General features: G+C 38.3%; 1 protein-coding gene across 1 annotated transcript in view; it reads left to right on the top strand.

The window, feature by feature from the left end:
• Positions 1-740: 740 nt before the first annotated feature.
• LOC105527887 (PH domain leucine-rich repeat-containing protein phosphatase 1-like) overlaps positions 741-15,051 on the top strand; it is a gene marked incomplete at its 3' end in the record, with an annotated part of 137,690 nt that continues 123,379 nt past the window's right edge. Inside the window, exon 1 of the mRNA XM_011964383.1 lies at positions 741-929. The remainder of the gene's footprint in view (positions 930-15,051) is intronic.

Here is a 15,051-nt window from a genome sequence, read left to right as displayed (position 1 = left end):
TTTAAAAGGTTTTTTTACATGAAAGTAGAGCTCCAAAAGACACCTTATAAAACTTTTATTACTGCTCTTCTAAGGTAGTATACAGGCTACGTAAATATCCAGGAGATAGAATAATTTAGTCTGTGGAGTAACTGTTAGTTTATTGGTTAATGTTTATAGCTTGGTGATGTGGTATAGATTTTGAGTCATTCTTTAGTGTGTTTGCTCATATTATCCTTTGGAAATATTTTAAGTTAAGCCTTCTGACTTCTCTGGTCCCAGGAGGTTCGCCGTAGGCTTGTATGTCATTAATTCAGGGAATGATAGTGGCTGGAGTAATAAACTCAGAGGCTATTGAAAATTTGTAATGATTTTGTTGTATTCATATGCAATTAGATCCTGTTGTGCTCCTATTTAAAACCTTCCAGGGGTTTCCCATTGTGCTTAGAATGAAATCCGAATGCCCTCCTAGGCCTGCCCTCCTCAGCCTTGTCTCCTACCCCTCCTCCCCTTGGTAGCCTTGCTTCTGCTACTCTGCCTGAGCATGAAAGTGCTCGCTGTCCTTAGGCCTTTGTATTTGTAGTCCCCTCTGGGGGTAATCATCTTCTCCAGACCTTTAGATTTTTTTTTTCTTCAGGTTTCATATTAAATGTCACCTCCTCAGAGTGATCTTCAGCAGTCTCCATTCCTCTCTAGTTACCTATTCCGTTACACTATTTTAACTGGCTCCATGGTACTTGTCACCCTGCCTCTCGTTGGTCAGTAATCCTCAGGAGAGTGGTTGCCTTGCTGTATGGTTCACTCACTGCAGTATCCCGGTGCTTGGAGACACACAGCAGGTGCTTGTGCTTGGTAAGTGTGCTTGGTAAGTATGCAGAGGGATGAATGTCATCTGTATTATCATCCTCACTGAAGTAACTGACAGTCAAAAACAACTTGTGACTAAACAGGTACTAATTGATATGATTGTCTGTTTAAATTACTCAATAATTGATTCATCTTTTCATTACATAGTATAGAATTTAATTATGGTAGAAACAGATACTGTCTTTTGTGGCTAGTATGCAGATTACAGGGTTCTGTCTCGTATTCAATTTGTCGGGCCATGATTTCTCTTCATATCAATTCTTTAATGTAGCTAAATAATAGTCTTCTTTTGGTTTTAAGTTTCTATTAATTCCAGAAGTGTTTTGGGACTTGCTGAAGTATCATTAAGCCATGTGTTCTGTTTTTTTTGAGTTAAAGCTTGGCTGAGGTAGGCTGGTAGATTGAGAGCTCTCGGGGCTGGAGGTCAGGAAGCCCAGCCTCTGGTTTTAGTTCTGCCAGTAGCCAACTGTCCACATGAATATTTTGGCCCTCAGTTCTCTAATTTATAAAATTATTAATAGAGTTGAGTGAAATTGTCTCAAATGTTAGTCTTCTTTTAACAGTGTATAATTATGTAATTCTGGGCCAGAACCATTTTGCACTGGTGGGAATTTTTATAGGTTGTATGGGCATGTGGCATATATGATAGTTGTCCAGTTATCATTATGATTTTCAAGAATGAATAGTCAAATTTGTTTTACTTAACTGAACATTAAAACATCTGAAGGATTCAGAAGTGGTCTAGTTTATTTCAGTTTTTGTTTGTTTTTATTTTTGGTGGTGGCTGCAGTAAGAAATACTGTACATGATTTATTGGGCATATCGACTTAAAAATTGACTGTTATTTAAGTAGATAATAAAGGTTTGTCTTCAGGATACTTATTTGGCCTTCTCATAGTTTCAAGGATTTCAACCTTTTTCTTCTTTGGAAATCATTTGAGAATTTTAAAATTGACTTGGCCTCATATGTACTACTTTAGCACATCAGTTTTACTTAAGGTTCATATCATTCTTCATTGACATTAGATATGTATCAGTTTTAAGAAATCTTATAGAATGCTGAATGTTCCATTCTGTATTCTGTAATTCAGTGTTCATCAGAATCATCTTAGGATTTGTTAAACCGTGGATTGCTGCTCCCCACCCTGAGTTTCTGATTCAGTAGATCTGGAGTGGGACCTGAGAACTTGGATTTGCAAGAAGACCTTAGTTTATATCACTGCTGTTCCAACAACCATGCTTGGAGAACCTCTGCTGTAGTTTGTCAAATTCTTTATTTGCATGTGCTGGCAGCATTTTGATTAAGGAATCTTCCTTACTGTATACGGATACATCTCAACAATACACCTTGTAGTCCTTGGATTCCCTCATATTATATGATACCTCATATCCTCTCCAGCTTCCTGGTTGGTGTGATACGTAACACAGTTTTCAATACCAGTGGAACTCTTAACAACAAGATGCTGCCAATAACTTTAACCTTTCAGGTTGTGTGTTTAAATGGGAAAAGCATGCATTTAGACATTTGGGTTTACTCTTGAGAACGCTGGCTTTGGAATCCAAAAGGTTAGCTTAAAGGTTAGCCTTACCACTTATTTGACTATATGAGTTTGGGAAAACTATGTAACTCTTCTAAATCTTAGTTTCCTTAAGTTAAAAATTGTTAAAATTTTATATTTGCCTCATAAGATTTTTAGAAGAGCTTAAGTAAATTAGATAAGGTATATAAAGTGCTTCGTAAATACTCAATAATTGATGGTTTTAGAAAAGTTTGTACGTCAGTCTAAATGGTTATAGCTTTGATGTGGCTTTGGACAGAGTTTCTCTCCATTTCATGACTTGCCTTAATGCGGGTTGCTCACCTAACCTGCTTACCAGGGCCTCGCCATAGACAGCAGACAGGTGTCTGCTTCACCTTACGTGTTTGGAAATGCTATGTCTTGTTCCTGTCTAACCTGGCTCTATCACTGGGCTCTTAGTTTTGGCTCCTGGCTCCACATCAGGCCCTTCCTGCCCTGGTGACCTGTTGCAGCCTGTTTCTCTGACTTGCACCTTCACTTGTGAGAGTCACTGGGGATCTGGAGTGGTTTTGTATTCCTCTTTCTGGCTCCACCTGAAAACCAGTATGGTTAGAGGTATATCTCTACCCTCCCACCTGGGATGGGATGATTTTGTTTTCACCAAATTAATTATGTTAAATGTGTGTGTGATTTTAATTTATAGTCAAACTTTCTTCTGCATTTTAAGCTCCAGTTTTAATGCTGCATGTTCGTTAGAAACATAGCTTCATGAAGATAACTTTGATTTATTGTATTTTCTTAAAAAGGGCCTATATTCACCAGATTTTCATTAGCTTAGAATACATATGAGAAATTTTTAGCTGTAAGTCTTGTTGATTGGAATGAAGATTCCCCTAAGAAACTGTTTTAGTGACTAATAAAAGTTTTGTGAGAAAGTGCCAGTTGCCTCTATCAGAAATTACACTTGGTAGCAGTGTTGGAGGTTCAGTGACTTGTCATTGTTTCACATTCTTTTTTGGTTATGGTCATGAATTCTCTGTTGTCTTAAGTCCTATTGTAATGATATGCTTTCAGCCATACTTTTGATTTCATGCTTTTCAGATGCCAAAGGGGTTTGTCTTTGTTACATATTTACACAAACACTTTGCTTCCTATTTCTTCTTCACTTTACTGATGCTCCTTTTGCTCAACTGGAGGGTGTCTGCCAAGAGGCATGAGTCTGCCTGAGCAGGTGTCTCCTAATCCTAATTTTTGCTTGTATTTGTGAACACATAGCAAGCCTCTTCTGCTGGACCAAGTGAGGGTCGTGGAGAGAAAACAGAGGCACCAGATATAGACTAAGGTGTAAGGAGCAAGATGTAATAGTTTAACTCGATTGGATTTTTTAATTGGGTGGAATAATTCAGGGTTACCACAGAACATTATCACCTAAAAAGATGTGACTTATTGTGAAGGATTCAATAATAAATAATGAGACTGTCTCAGCCATATATTTTCTTGCTTAAAACTATCTTAGTATATATTATACACAAATTTAATTTACAAGAAATTAAAGCAGACATACAAATTTAATTTACATGAATTCAGCTACATGCACTCCATCTTTTATATTAACTCTAAGTGTTGTATATGTGACAGAATTCACAAATGAAGGAATTTACAGCAATAATTTCAATAATATGTTATTTTATTCTATTCTTCACTGACTTTAATATCTATCCCTAAGTGATAGGGATAAATCTCCTATCCTATAAATTCTTACCTATAAATTCTTTGAGGGTGGGAGAAGTAACGAGGGGTAATGACTCTTGGTGTTGTTAAAGATGGCATAGCCAAGGGCAGTGCAGTGGTAATTTTTGACAGATTAAGATCAGATGCTTTGGGGGCAAAGAGCTATTTGTTTTTTGACTTCCAGTGGTCTGTTTTTTCACATCTGTTTGTGCTGGAGTAAAATTAATTTATTTACTTTTATAATGTTTTAAACACTTAGCCATAGTTTGGATTGGTTCCAGCTCTCATAAGTAAATCACTTTGATGAGAGTTTATGAGAATCTTTAAGTAGCTTAGGGACCAATAAAATACTCTTCTTACCAGAAGATAGAAATGATACCCATCAGTGGTACTCATGCTAAAACTTAGTGAGTTAAGAGTATTTGTTTTCAGAGTTTAAAAAAAAAAAAAAAAGTGAGTCACCTATAGTTACTAAGTCTTGATTCTGCTCCCCACAAGCCTTTCTTTTTTTTGAGACAGAGTCTTGCTCTGTTGCCCAGGTTGGAGCACAGTGGCGTGATCTTGGCTCACTGCAGGCTCTGCCTCCCGGGTTCACACCATTCACCTGCCTCAGCCTCCCGAGTAGCTGGGACTACAGGCACCCGCCACCATGCCCAGCTAATTTTTTTGTATTTTCAGTAGAGACAGGGTTTCACCATGTTAGCCAGGATGGCTTCCATCTCCTGACCTCATGATCCGCCCGCCTCAGCCTCCCAAAGTGCTGGGATTACAGGCGTGAGCCACCACGCCTGGCCCACAAGCCTTTCAGTAAATGCTATATTGTAATGGTTATTACAACAAGAAGCTATTGTGCAGCACTCATGAAATGAGTATCTTTTCTGATCCATGAATAGCACTATTATCAAGGGGACACTTGAAGCCTTGAAGAAAAGCTTTTCTTCTGCCTTTTCTTCTTGATGCATTTTTTTTTTTCTCTTAGAACAGCTACCAGTTTATGTTTGGAATACAGCCTAATAACTTGTGCCTTAACCTAATTAAATCATATTTCTTATGGGGTGAAATGATTGACTGTAGGCACAGCAGTACACATAAGGGAAGTAAAAAAGCAATACTGAATTTATAGTTGACTTTTAGAAACTTATACTTCTCACAATTTTTGTCTGGTCTCTCATTCAAGAAAGGGCCTGAGAGTGAGAAGCAAGATGGCCACAGCAAGGAAGGGCCTAGTGTCTGCCATCTAGCTAGGCAGAGCTGAAGCTGCTGGGCTACAGCTCAGAGCACTCGTAACTCCAGACCCAGGCTCACGACCTCCAAGGTTGTGCACCTTTAAGGTTCAAGACGATGGGGAGAATTTTGAAGTTATTCTCATTCTCTGGTTGTACTTTCCTCATCCTAGACTTCACATGGGGCAGACAGACAGTGGGGTAAGTCTAAAGCAGTGGTTCTCGTGAACATTTGGCAACATCTGGAGACTTTTTCGTAGTCACAAATAGAGAGATTACTCTGGCATTTGTCATTGGACAGTGAAACATCCTACAATACACAGGACAGCCTCTCAGAAAAGAATTATCTGGCCCCAAATGTCAATAGTGAGAGTTAACAGAGGATTGTAAAGTTTCTACTATAATAGTTTCATCCCAAAGGCTAATAGAAAGGAAGCAGGGACAGAATTCTTATTTTCGGCCTGAGGAGGGTAATAGAAGTTGGTGTACTATGATAAGTCATGACAGGTTTTGTAGCCATACCCACAAGCTGTCATCTTCAGAAGGAAGAGAAATTCAAGGGCTAAGCTAGTTCCAGTGAAGGCCAACTTGCATTTAAGTGAGTGGTGCAAAATCAGAAACTGCTAAAGCCACACATCTGTCTGTGTGCTGAAGAAATGGGAGAATTATCACTAATAAAACCTCATTTTGTTTGCAGATATGTAGCCTGCTTCAGTATGTGTTAACGTTTTGGACTATACTTTTTGGTCGTTTCATTTAGTCCTAATTGAACTTTTTTGACAGTGAATTGGAATAGAGCACAAGTCTAGTTTCACTGACACTTAAATCACAGAAGATTATAGGTATCCTTTTTTTGTATTTAGTAATTGTGGTTTCTTTTTTGACGTAGTTGCCATAATTGAGAAATTGAAGCATGGTCTGTTCAGGACAAAATGAGTCATGAAATCAGAAGATATATAGATATTTGTGGGAAAAAAGGTTAATATAGCATAAATGCTAGAGGAGGGAAGAATAATTTGAAAAACTCCTTATTTATAATGAAGACAATGAAATCATAGCTCCAAAATTAGGTTGTTATAAAACATAGAAAACCAGATAATTGGTATGTTTTTCTGTTTGACTCTCAATTTTAAAGGACTGTAATTGATGTATTGTTTATATTGTTCACTAAACACAGTGTTTGGCTGATAGGGAGGGAATAGAGAATGCATGTGATCACTCAGAGATATGCAGTGCTTCTCCCCCAAAACAATTATAGTGCTGTGGCTGCCAACGCTGATGTCACAGTCAGTAGATAAAGAGCCATTTAAGACTCTTTGTATCATCCTCAGAAGGACAGGGAGAATTTATGTAACATCTGAAGCAGTGTTAAGATTCCTGCTGTGTTCATCATTCAGGAAAGGAGAGAGTAGTTTATAGAGGGAGAAGCAGTTGCTCTGTTTGTTAGAGGAAAAACAGATATTCAAAACAGTACCTTAGGACTGAAATAGAGAAATAAGGCTGGTTTCTCTACCTTTGTACTGTGGCTGTTAGAGATGGTGTTGGGCAAGATTGATCTACCTAGATTGTAAATTTCAGTACTGTTTATAGATTAGTAACATCTTTCTGGGGAGAAGAAAATGGCATTAATATAGACTTAAATTGTTTGTGAAAAAAAGTTTCCTTACAGGCAAGAAAAGTGTAATGTAAAAGTTGTTTTCCTAATGCCAAAGGCCTCCTCCATCCACTGCCCACTGTGCCATTTTGCCAAAATTTTGGCATTGTTTTTTTCTTGGGTCATTACCATTCATGCTGGATTTGGGGCCTAAGTAAAAAAGGAATATGCTGTCAGTTACATTGTGGAGGTAAGGAAACAGCAGTGGGCTGTGCAGGAGGAAGAGTGGTAAGCTGAACTGAATTGTATTCGAATATTTTCAGTCCATAGCCAAGTGCCTGACCTGCAACAAGTGCTTAATCAATAACTGTAATAATTTATAGGTAATAATATAGGTAAATACTCATAGGGAGATGACTACTTCCTAAATAGATCTCTTATCTCCCTCTTTGACTTTCTATCCTTGCCTTAACTCAAGATTGTCATTAATTTCTTCTAGTCAGTTTAACCAGACAGTGATAGCCTCCAGTGTGGTTCCTCAGTTTCTAGTCCCTTCTGCACACTGATGCCAGAGCATCTTTCTGTAAGAGAGACATTACATTTCTTAATATAGTCATCTGTGGCTAATGCTCACAGGTAAAAGTGAGTTTTTAAAGTGTTCCTTGCAGTCTAAGGAATAATAGGTATTTTAAATGATAAACATCTTTATTCTAGGTCTACAGGCCCTCTCCAGTAGACGGATGAGTCTGATGCTTTATGAATTGAACCATCAAGTTGGTTATCATTTATTATTATCACCATCTTCATTTTGTTGTTGTTGTTGTTTTGCTTTGTTTTGTGATCCTAACTATCATTATTACTTTGGGTTGAGAGTTAAGTCCATGGCATCAGACTGCCTTGACTGTTTTATTTCCTAGCTCTGTGACCTTGGGTAAGTTACTAATCTCACTGCCTTATTTTCAAAGTTACTGTTCCCATTGTATGTTCTTTTTGCAACAAACTTTTCATTCAAACATCTGATTTTCTTGATCAATATTAAGGAGAAAAAGTCATCTGCAATTTAAGAATGCTGTTTAGAAAGCAAATGAATAAAGTCATTGACTTTTTCTGTATCTACACTTAAAGGCTGTCCTAAGCTCTTGCTCTTAATATTAGCTACACTTAGTAGAATGATTTTGGTAAAAGGTTCACAGTCTACTCTGTGAACTGCCTCTTCTAAAAGCTGCCAGTTGTGCCAAAGAAGTAATGACATTTGTCTTTGTTTTTTACAATGGTTTTATGCTGTTTATTTAGTATAAAACTTGTGATGTAATATAATTAGAACGAGTATTTGGTCAGTTAATTGAAAAAGCTGGCTAAAGGAGAATATAAAATGTTTAAGATAAATTTGCAAATACTTTCCTCATCCTAGACTTTATCTAGAGGCAGAGAGGTGTAGAATACCTCTAAAGCATGCATGCATGCATTCATTCATTTATTTAGAGACGGAGTTTCGCTTTGTCGCCCAGGCGGGAGTGCAGGGAAAAAACTGAATGTTCTCTGGAATTTTGGATTCCAGAGAAAAGATGGTTTAATCAGGATGCTTTTTTTCCCCCTCTTTTTCTTTTTAGCTTAACAGATTGCTCTCAATTTTTGAAATATAGCTAACCCCAATTATCTGTATATGGTACACTCAGCCCACTGCAACCTCCACCTCCTGTAGGCGATTCTCCTGCCTCAGCCTCACAAGTAGCTGGGACTACAGGCACATGCCCTTACTGCCTGGCTAATTTTTGTATTTTTAATAGAGACAGGGTTTCTCCATGTTAGCCCGGCTGATCTCGAACTTCTGACCTCAGATGATCCGCCCACCTTGGCCTCCCAAAGTGCTGCCGTGCCCGACCTAAAGCATTATTTTGAAGGCCGGAACTGAGGGGAGCAAAAAGCAATTCCTAGTTTAATATTCCGAGGCTGACGGAATCAGGAATGGAATTTTTATTTTAGTTCTTGCCTCGGAACCAGGGCACAGATTTTTATTAGCCTTTTCCCATTTACAGTTTCATTCTGAACCTATTTTGGTATTTTTATTAATTGATTCACTTGATTGAGTTTCTCCAAAGCATTCAGTTTAATTTTCACAGAAATTACTTTGCCTTCATATTTCACTGGTCTATGTAAATATTGTTAATAATATAATTACAAGTACAATTAGCATGACCATGCAGTGGGGGAGGGGATAGGAATATGCTGTGTGTACTAGTGGGGGACCTCACGGTGTTATGGATTTCACTGACGTGTTTTACGGAAGGAATGGAGATATGTGGGTAATCCAGTGGGTTGGTTAAGTGGAACTTGGTTAAGAGTACATTTGCCCTGTTCAGCGTCTTTATCAAGTCTGCTGCCTTTGGGAGAATATTGCTAGTTTTATCAGACCTCAGTGGCACTGTATTCATTCAGTATCCTGTCATAAACATTTCATGTCTGTTTTATGTTATTTGATTTTTTCAATAATACATCAATGAAGACATTATGCTAATAGCATTTTCTATCTGTTTGAAGCTGTGGTCTCCTGAGGCTCAGCAGCAGAGAGGCCCTTTTAAGTTTGTTTTCTTTAAATTCCTTCCTTTGAATTGGTTGTTAACCGAGAACCCCTAGGCTTTATCTCCGGGAGGCGGATCCGCTTTCACTGCCCAGGTGTCCTGTAGTTTGGCACACTTGTATTTTTCTGAATGAGCCAAGGTGGGAAAGCAGGGACTAGAATGGTGGGAATAGGGAAGGATGACTGTTGTCAGGCCCAGTAGAGACTAAGCAGAACTTGCAGTGCATGTGTAATCCCACTGTAATTACCAGGGACAAGTTAGAAATCAGTCCCTCCCTTCTCAATTTATATTGGAATTGTGTCTTCTGGCAAAAGGTGAAAGGTTTTTCCTTCAGTGTGCTGGTTATAACAGAGCACCATTTTGTGTAATTCAAGTGTGCTTTCAAAAATAGATGGGTAGTAAGAGGGTTTTGTGTTTTGTTTATTTGTTTGTTTTGCCAAAGAGCTGTTCTTGTTCAGTCTACCAAGGTGTTGTCACCATAAATTGTAATTAAAACTTGTATATCTTATGTTTTTCAAAACATCAATCTCGAGTTGTAAAATTACCATACCAAACCCTTTATACCGTACAACTTCTCTTTTTGGTCGGATAAACCAAGAACAGAGTATTTTAGATTCCAGGGAAAAGATGGTTTACTTGGGATGCCTTTTTTCCCCTCCTCTTTTTCTATATATTTCTTATATCTAATGTTCTTTCATCTCTTTGTATTCTTATGTCTGTTTTTCTATTGTGCAAAGGGAACCAGTTCTACCAGGCCCTTTCATCTTGTTGTTAGCAAATAAGAGGTGTGTTTAAAAATAACAAAACAAAAAACCTACCTTAAACCTGCAATGGAAGTGGCTTGCCTCCTTTCCCACCGCTGAGTTGTTAATGTTGTGGCAGGGAAGCCCATAAAGCTAAATTAAACAAAGCCACATCAAGGCTTTGTGTCAAGGCAATAAACCAGGCAGGGAGAACCACAATGATGTCAGATGAGCACGCAGGGGGTGGGGGAGCAAGATGAGCTGAAAATATTTCAGGAGTCTGAACTATGCTGGGTGATTTCTTTCCTTAAGCATTAGTGAATCATATGTAAGATTTTGTTGTTTTCCACAGAAACAAACGATAGCAGAGAGCATTTTCATATAAGTAGGTGACATTTTTGCCTTAAAAGAATCGTTGCTTGAAAAAAAAATCTCAGATGGCTCTGTGTGTTTGTGTGTGTGTGTGTGTGTGTGTGTGTATGTTGTGTGTGTGGCTGTATTGATCAAATGACAGACTTAGTTGTTAAGAACAATGACTTTGTTTTTGAAGAGTCACATAGACAAATACATCTCAGACTTTGTAAAACATCTGAATTGTTCCCAGAATTTTCTGGGCTATTTTTAAAAAGATTGTTTGCAGAGGTGAAATACCTTGTTCTCTGCCTCAATGATGTAGGTGCAGTAGGGAGGCCCAGCAGCAGGGGTTGGGGACTGACTCCCTCCATTCTTCATCAGTGTCTTCTCACACAGCATAAACCTTCTGCCCTCTGGTGCCTAGTCTCTAGGTACCATACTTTTAACTCCAAGTTCTTGCTCTATCTGACTTTTGTTTCTTTATGCTGCAAATCCCTGATGCTGTTTGGAATGCACCTTTTTAGTTCTATGGCTGGGAAGTTCTGAGTGATGAAGGCAAGTAGTTCAAGGCTGCACCTGAGACCAATTTAATATATACATATATATGCATATTCATCTACATGAGTATAAGGAAAGTAAACATGGAAACCTTTGATGCTTTTCACAGTAACACATTTTCTTTGGCTTTTTCTTAAATGAGCTTGATAGGTCTGTGTCTAAGTATACTTATTTTCCAGCTAATTTTTAAAGATAAATTGTGTGTGACGCTAGTGATTTCATGGGCTATTTTGATGATGGAACAACAGCTAGGAATAACAGGTAATACAGATTACATAAAGGAGTGTCAGTGCCTTCCATGAATTTTTTTTAAAATTTGGAAAGGTAAGAGTTTATAAATAAGAAGGTTAAATAAATAGGCACACCTCACCTATTTAGTGTTTGGTTGTCAGTCAGCGATCAGTTGCAAGCACAACCTTAGGCCAGGAGGCTAGCAAAAAAAGACCTCTAAGCAGCCCAAACAGACACTACAGAATTTCAATAAAACACATGGGAGGTGGTATCAAAAGTAGCATTCATAAAGTGGAAGCCAGCAACCTGGGACCTCAGTAGTGTCCGTGGATGTTTTATGAATATCATTTATTATACTCTAATATCACCCCATAATGATGATGACCTAAGGCCATCAAGAAAAGGTACTTGCTGTTTATTTGATTTTTGACAAGGCAGGACAAGTTATGACATATTCAAAGGTATTGAAGTAAAATATATTGCCAGAAGAATAAATTCTTGGACATCTATAAAGCTCAGTAATCTAGAATACCACATGACTCCCAAGTTTAGGAAAGCCAATATATTAATATTACTGTCAGCAGCTATCAGGATTTAAAATGTTTTATAAAAAGTCACAGCCTTTAAATGGAACAAACGAAGGTAGCCACCATGACTCCTGGTGGTGGCATGCATGCTGGTGGTGGTATGTGGTAGGAAGAAACTGGACAGAAAGAGTAGTTATGTGGCTGTTGCCATTAGTTGAGTGGGAGTTAAGGTCAAGAATCTGAGTCTGGGGACCGAGAGGAAGGGATGGCTACAAGAGATGCTATGATGATTCTTCAGGATGAACTGGTTAACTGGATATACATGGCAAAGAGGGAGGGAGTATTTAAAAGTGACCCCAGGTTTTGCAACTCATGAGTCTGGGAGAATGTTGTTTACTACTGCAGAAATGGGACAGGCAGCTGATTTTGCAGGGAGGAAGACTGGCTTTGTTTTCGGTGTGCTGAGTTGAGGAGCCGGCGACAGACCTGGCAGGAGTTTGGACTTAAAGGCCTGGAGCACTAAGAGGCTCTTTCCGACAGTTCCCAAGACAAGCAGAGACAGGCGTGCTTTCATTATTGTCCTAGCAAGCGCTTAATAATTAGTGGTTGATTTGTAGTTTTTAAAAATTTCTGTGGGATGATTGGATTTGCTTGAAAACAAGCTGTTCAGATACATAGTTTATACTTACAAGCAAAAAGTCAGTAATGAGACTTGCTCATCTGCTTGGAGGGTGGGAGCAGAAGCAGAAGCAGGCATGCTAGCCTGACAGCACTGTGTAGCCACATGTTTCCTCCTGAAATGTTATGTAAAATTTCCATTCTACTCCATAATGCTTATTTGAATATAATTTTAAAAATGTAGAAGTATTAAGAATTGCCATCGACCCCAAATGAAAGTTTCCTACTATGTTTCTCTTGCGGTTTTGCTTGGCCTTTCTTGCTTCTGCAGAGGGATGCTTTGCTTCTGACTTCATTCAAGCTACAAGGGGGGATCGAATTTCCTGCCAGCAATATGACAGCTCTTTTGCTGCATCATTGAATGTTCTTGCTGTTTTTTATGATCTTTAAACAAATACTCTAAATTTATTAGCTGAGCATCATGAAATGCGTTAGGATAGCAAGATAGTATAGCTTCATGTCATTGACTTTTTTTTGAGGCTGGATTTACAACATTAGGGAACTTCTGATGTGACTTTAGACTTTTGTCTTCATGGGAAATAGTGTTCTTTATTAAAATGACTAATTAATTATTGCAGATACTGTCATTGGAAGGTTAAGAGTCCACACAGTTAACAGGTAGACTTGAAGGAAAGCAACCTTAGGTAAATTGGATTAGTACCCATTTTTTTCTTTCATAACCATAATTATTGCTCTGCTAATTAATGAGAACACTGTTTTTTTTTTTTCTTTTTTTCCTGGAGACATTTTCTCTCTTTCTGAATAAAGAAATAATGAAAACAACTATTTTTCTACAGTTTAGATTCCTATAACCAAGCAGATTTTGTTATTATTAATGCAAGCATATGTTTTTCTAATCAGAGTAACTAAATCAAACTCCTCTTTTTATGCTGCAAACTATCATTTCCAGTGAATGCTATGGAAATAGGAAAGTCAAGTCCAGGTAGTATATGATTCTGACCAAGCTTTACTTACGTACTTGGAGAGTTTTCCATCTTTCAAACAGCTGGAACTTAAAGGCAGCTTAGAAAAGAAATTTTCTCAGGCATGACCTGTTGAATTGTTTGTTAGTGCCAGAGTAAAACTGTAATTTGCTGTTTCGTTTGTGTTCTGTGGGCACTGGTGTGAAACAGTAGATTTTATTGCTGGTGTCCTTTTAGTATGAATGATTTTTTATAATTTCTTTGAAGGCTTCACTTTCTTCTAGTGGGAAAAACTCTGATTTTGTTACTCTTTTCTGACTAAATTCCACTTTCGCTCTCTTCTTTCTTCTAACCTACTCCTTGCCTTCTAATCAATGTATTCTGATGACTTCTTTAATTGTTTCTCTAAATGATATAAAGGAGCACCCACTGATAAACTAAAAATTTTTCTAAGCCAGATGTGGTGGCTCATGCCTGTAATCCCAGCACTTTGAGAGGCTGAGGTATGAGGATACTTGAGCCCAGGAGTTTGTCTGGGCAACATAGGGAGACCCCATCTTTACAAAAAATTTAAATATTAGCCAGGTGTGGTGGTGTGCCCCTATGGTTGCAGCTACTTGGGAGGCCAAGGTGGGAAGATTGTTTGAGCACAGGAGGTCAAGGCTGCAGTCAACCATGGTTGTGCCACTGCGGTCCAGCCTGGGTGAGAGAGCGAGACCGTGTCTCAAAAAAGAAAGAAAGAAAAAAAAAAAGGTCAGGCATGGTAGCTCACGGCTGTAATCCTAGCACTTTGGGAGACTGAGGTGGGTGGATCACCTGAGGTTGGGAGTTTGAGACCAGTCTGGCCAACATGGCGAAACCCCATCTCTACTAAAAATACAAAAATTAAGTAAATGTAGATTGCAGGGGGTTGCTTGTTGTGATCAACAAGTCACCTAGATATTTGCATAGAAAAATCCATTCTGAAAAATTGAATAATGATTCTGATTCTTTCCAATTCTAATGAATCGATCTTCAAAGCTGGGTTTTACTACCTGTTGCTGTTTTGCCTTCATATCAGCTTGCCTGCCTGTTTGAACCATTTCATTCTAACTGCCAGATTTACCTGTTGATGGAACTTGATCTACTTATAGTTTAGCGTTGGTCATTCCTGACACTGGTCCTTGTCCAGACAGCCTGCTCCTTAGCTTTTCCGTAATAACAACCATAACCTGTATTTATTGAACATAGAACTTAATACACCTTATAACATTAATTTAGTCAACAGTTATTGAATGCTTGCTGTGTATTAGGCACTATACCAAATACTACACATAAATTATTTAGGTGGTAGTTTTATCTGTTTTTACAGAGGAATAAACTGAGGATTGAATTTGTAATTTGCTCAAATTCACACACTAGGAGGAGGTGGAGCCAGGACTCAAACACAGGTCTGTCTGACTCCAGAGTCTGTTCTCTTAACTCCTGTACCGTCATGGTAATTCCCTGCTCTGCCTGCTGTGGTTTGGACTAGTTGAATGTTTCTCAAACTGGGGTCTGTCAGC

Source organism: Mandrillus leucophaeus, unplaced genomic scaffold (genome assembly GCF_000951045.1).
Source record: "Mandrillus leucophaeus isolate KB7577 unplaced genomic scaffold, Mleu.le_1.0 Scaffold699, whole genome shotgun sequence".
In the NCBI taxonomy this organism is placed as follows: domain Eukaryota; kingdom Metazoa; phylum Chordata; class Mammalia; order Primates; family Cercopithecidae; genus Mandrillus; species Mandrillus leucophaeus.
The sequence above is the reverse complement of the archived record's forward strand: the minus strand, read 5'-3'. Positions and strand labels throughout refer to the sequence as shown.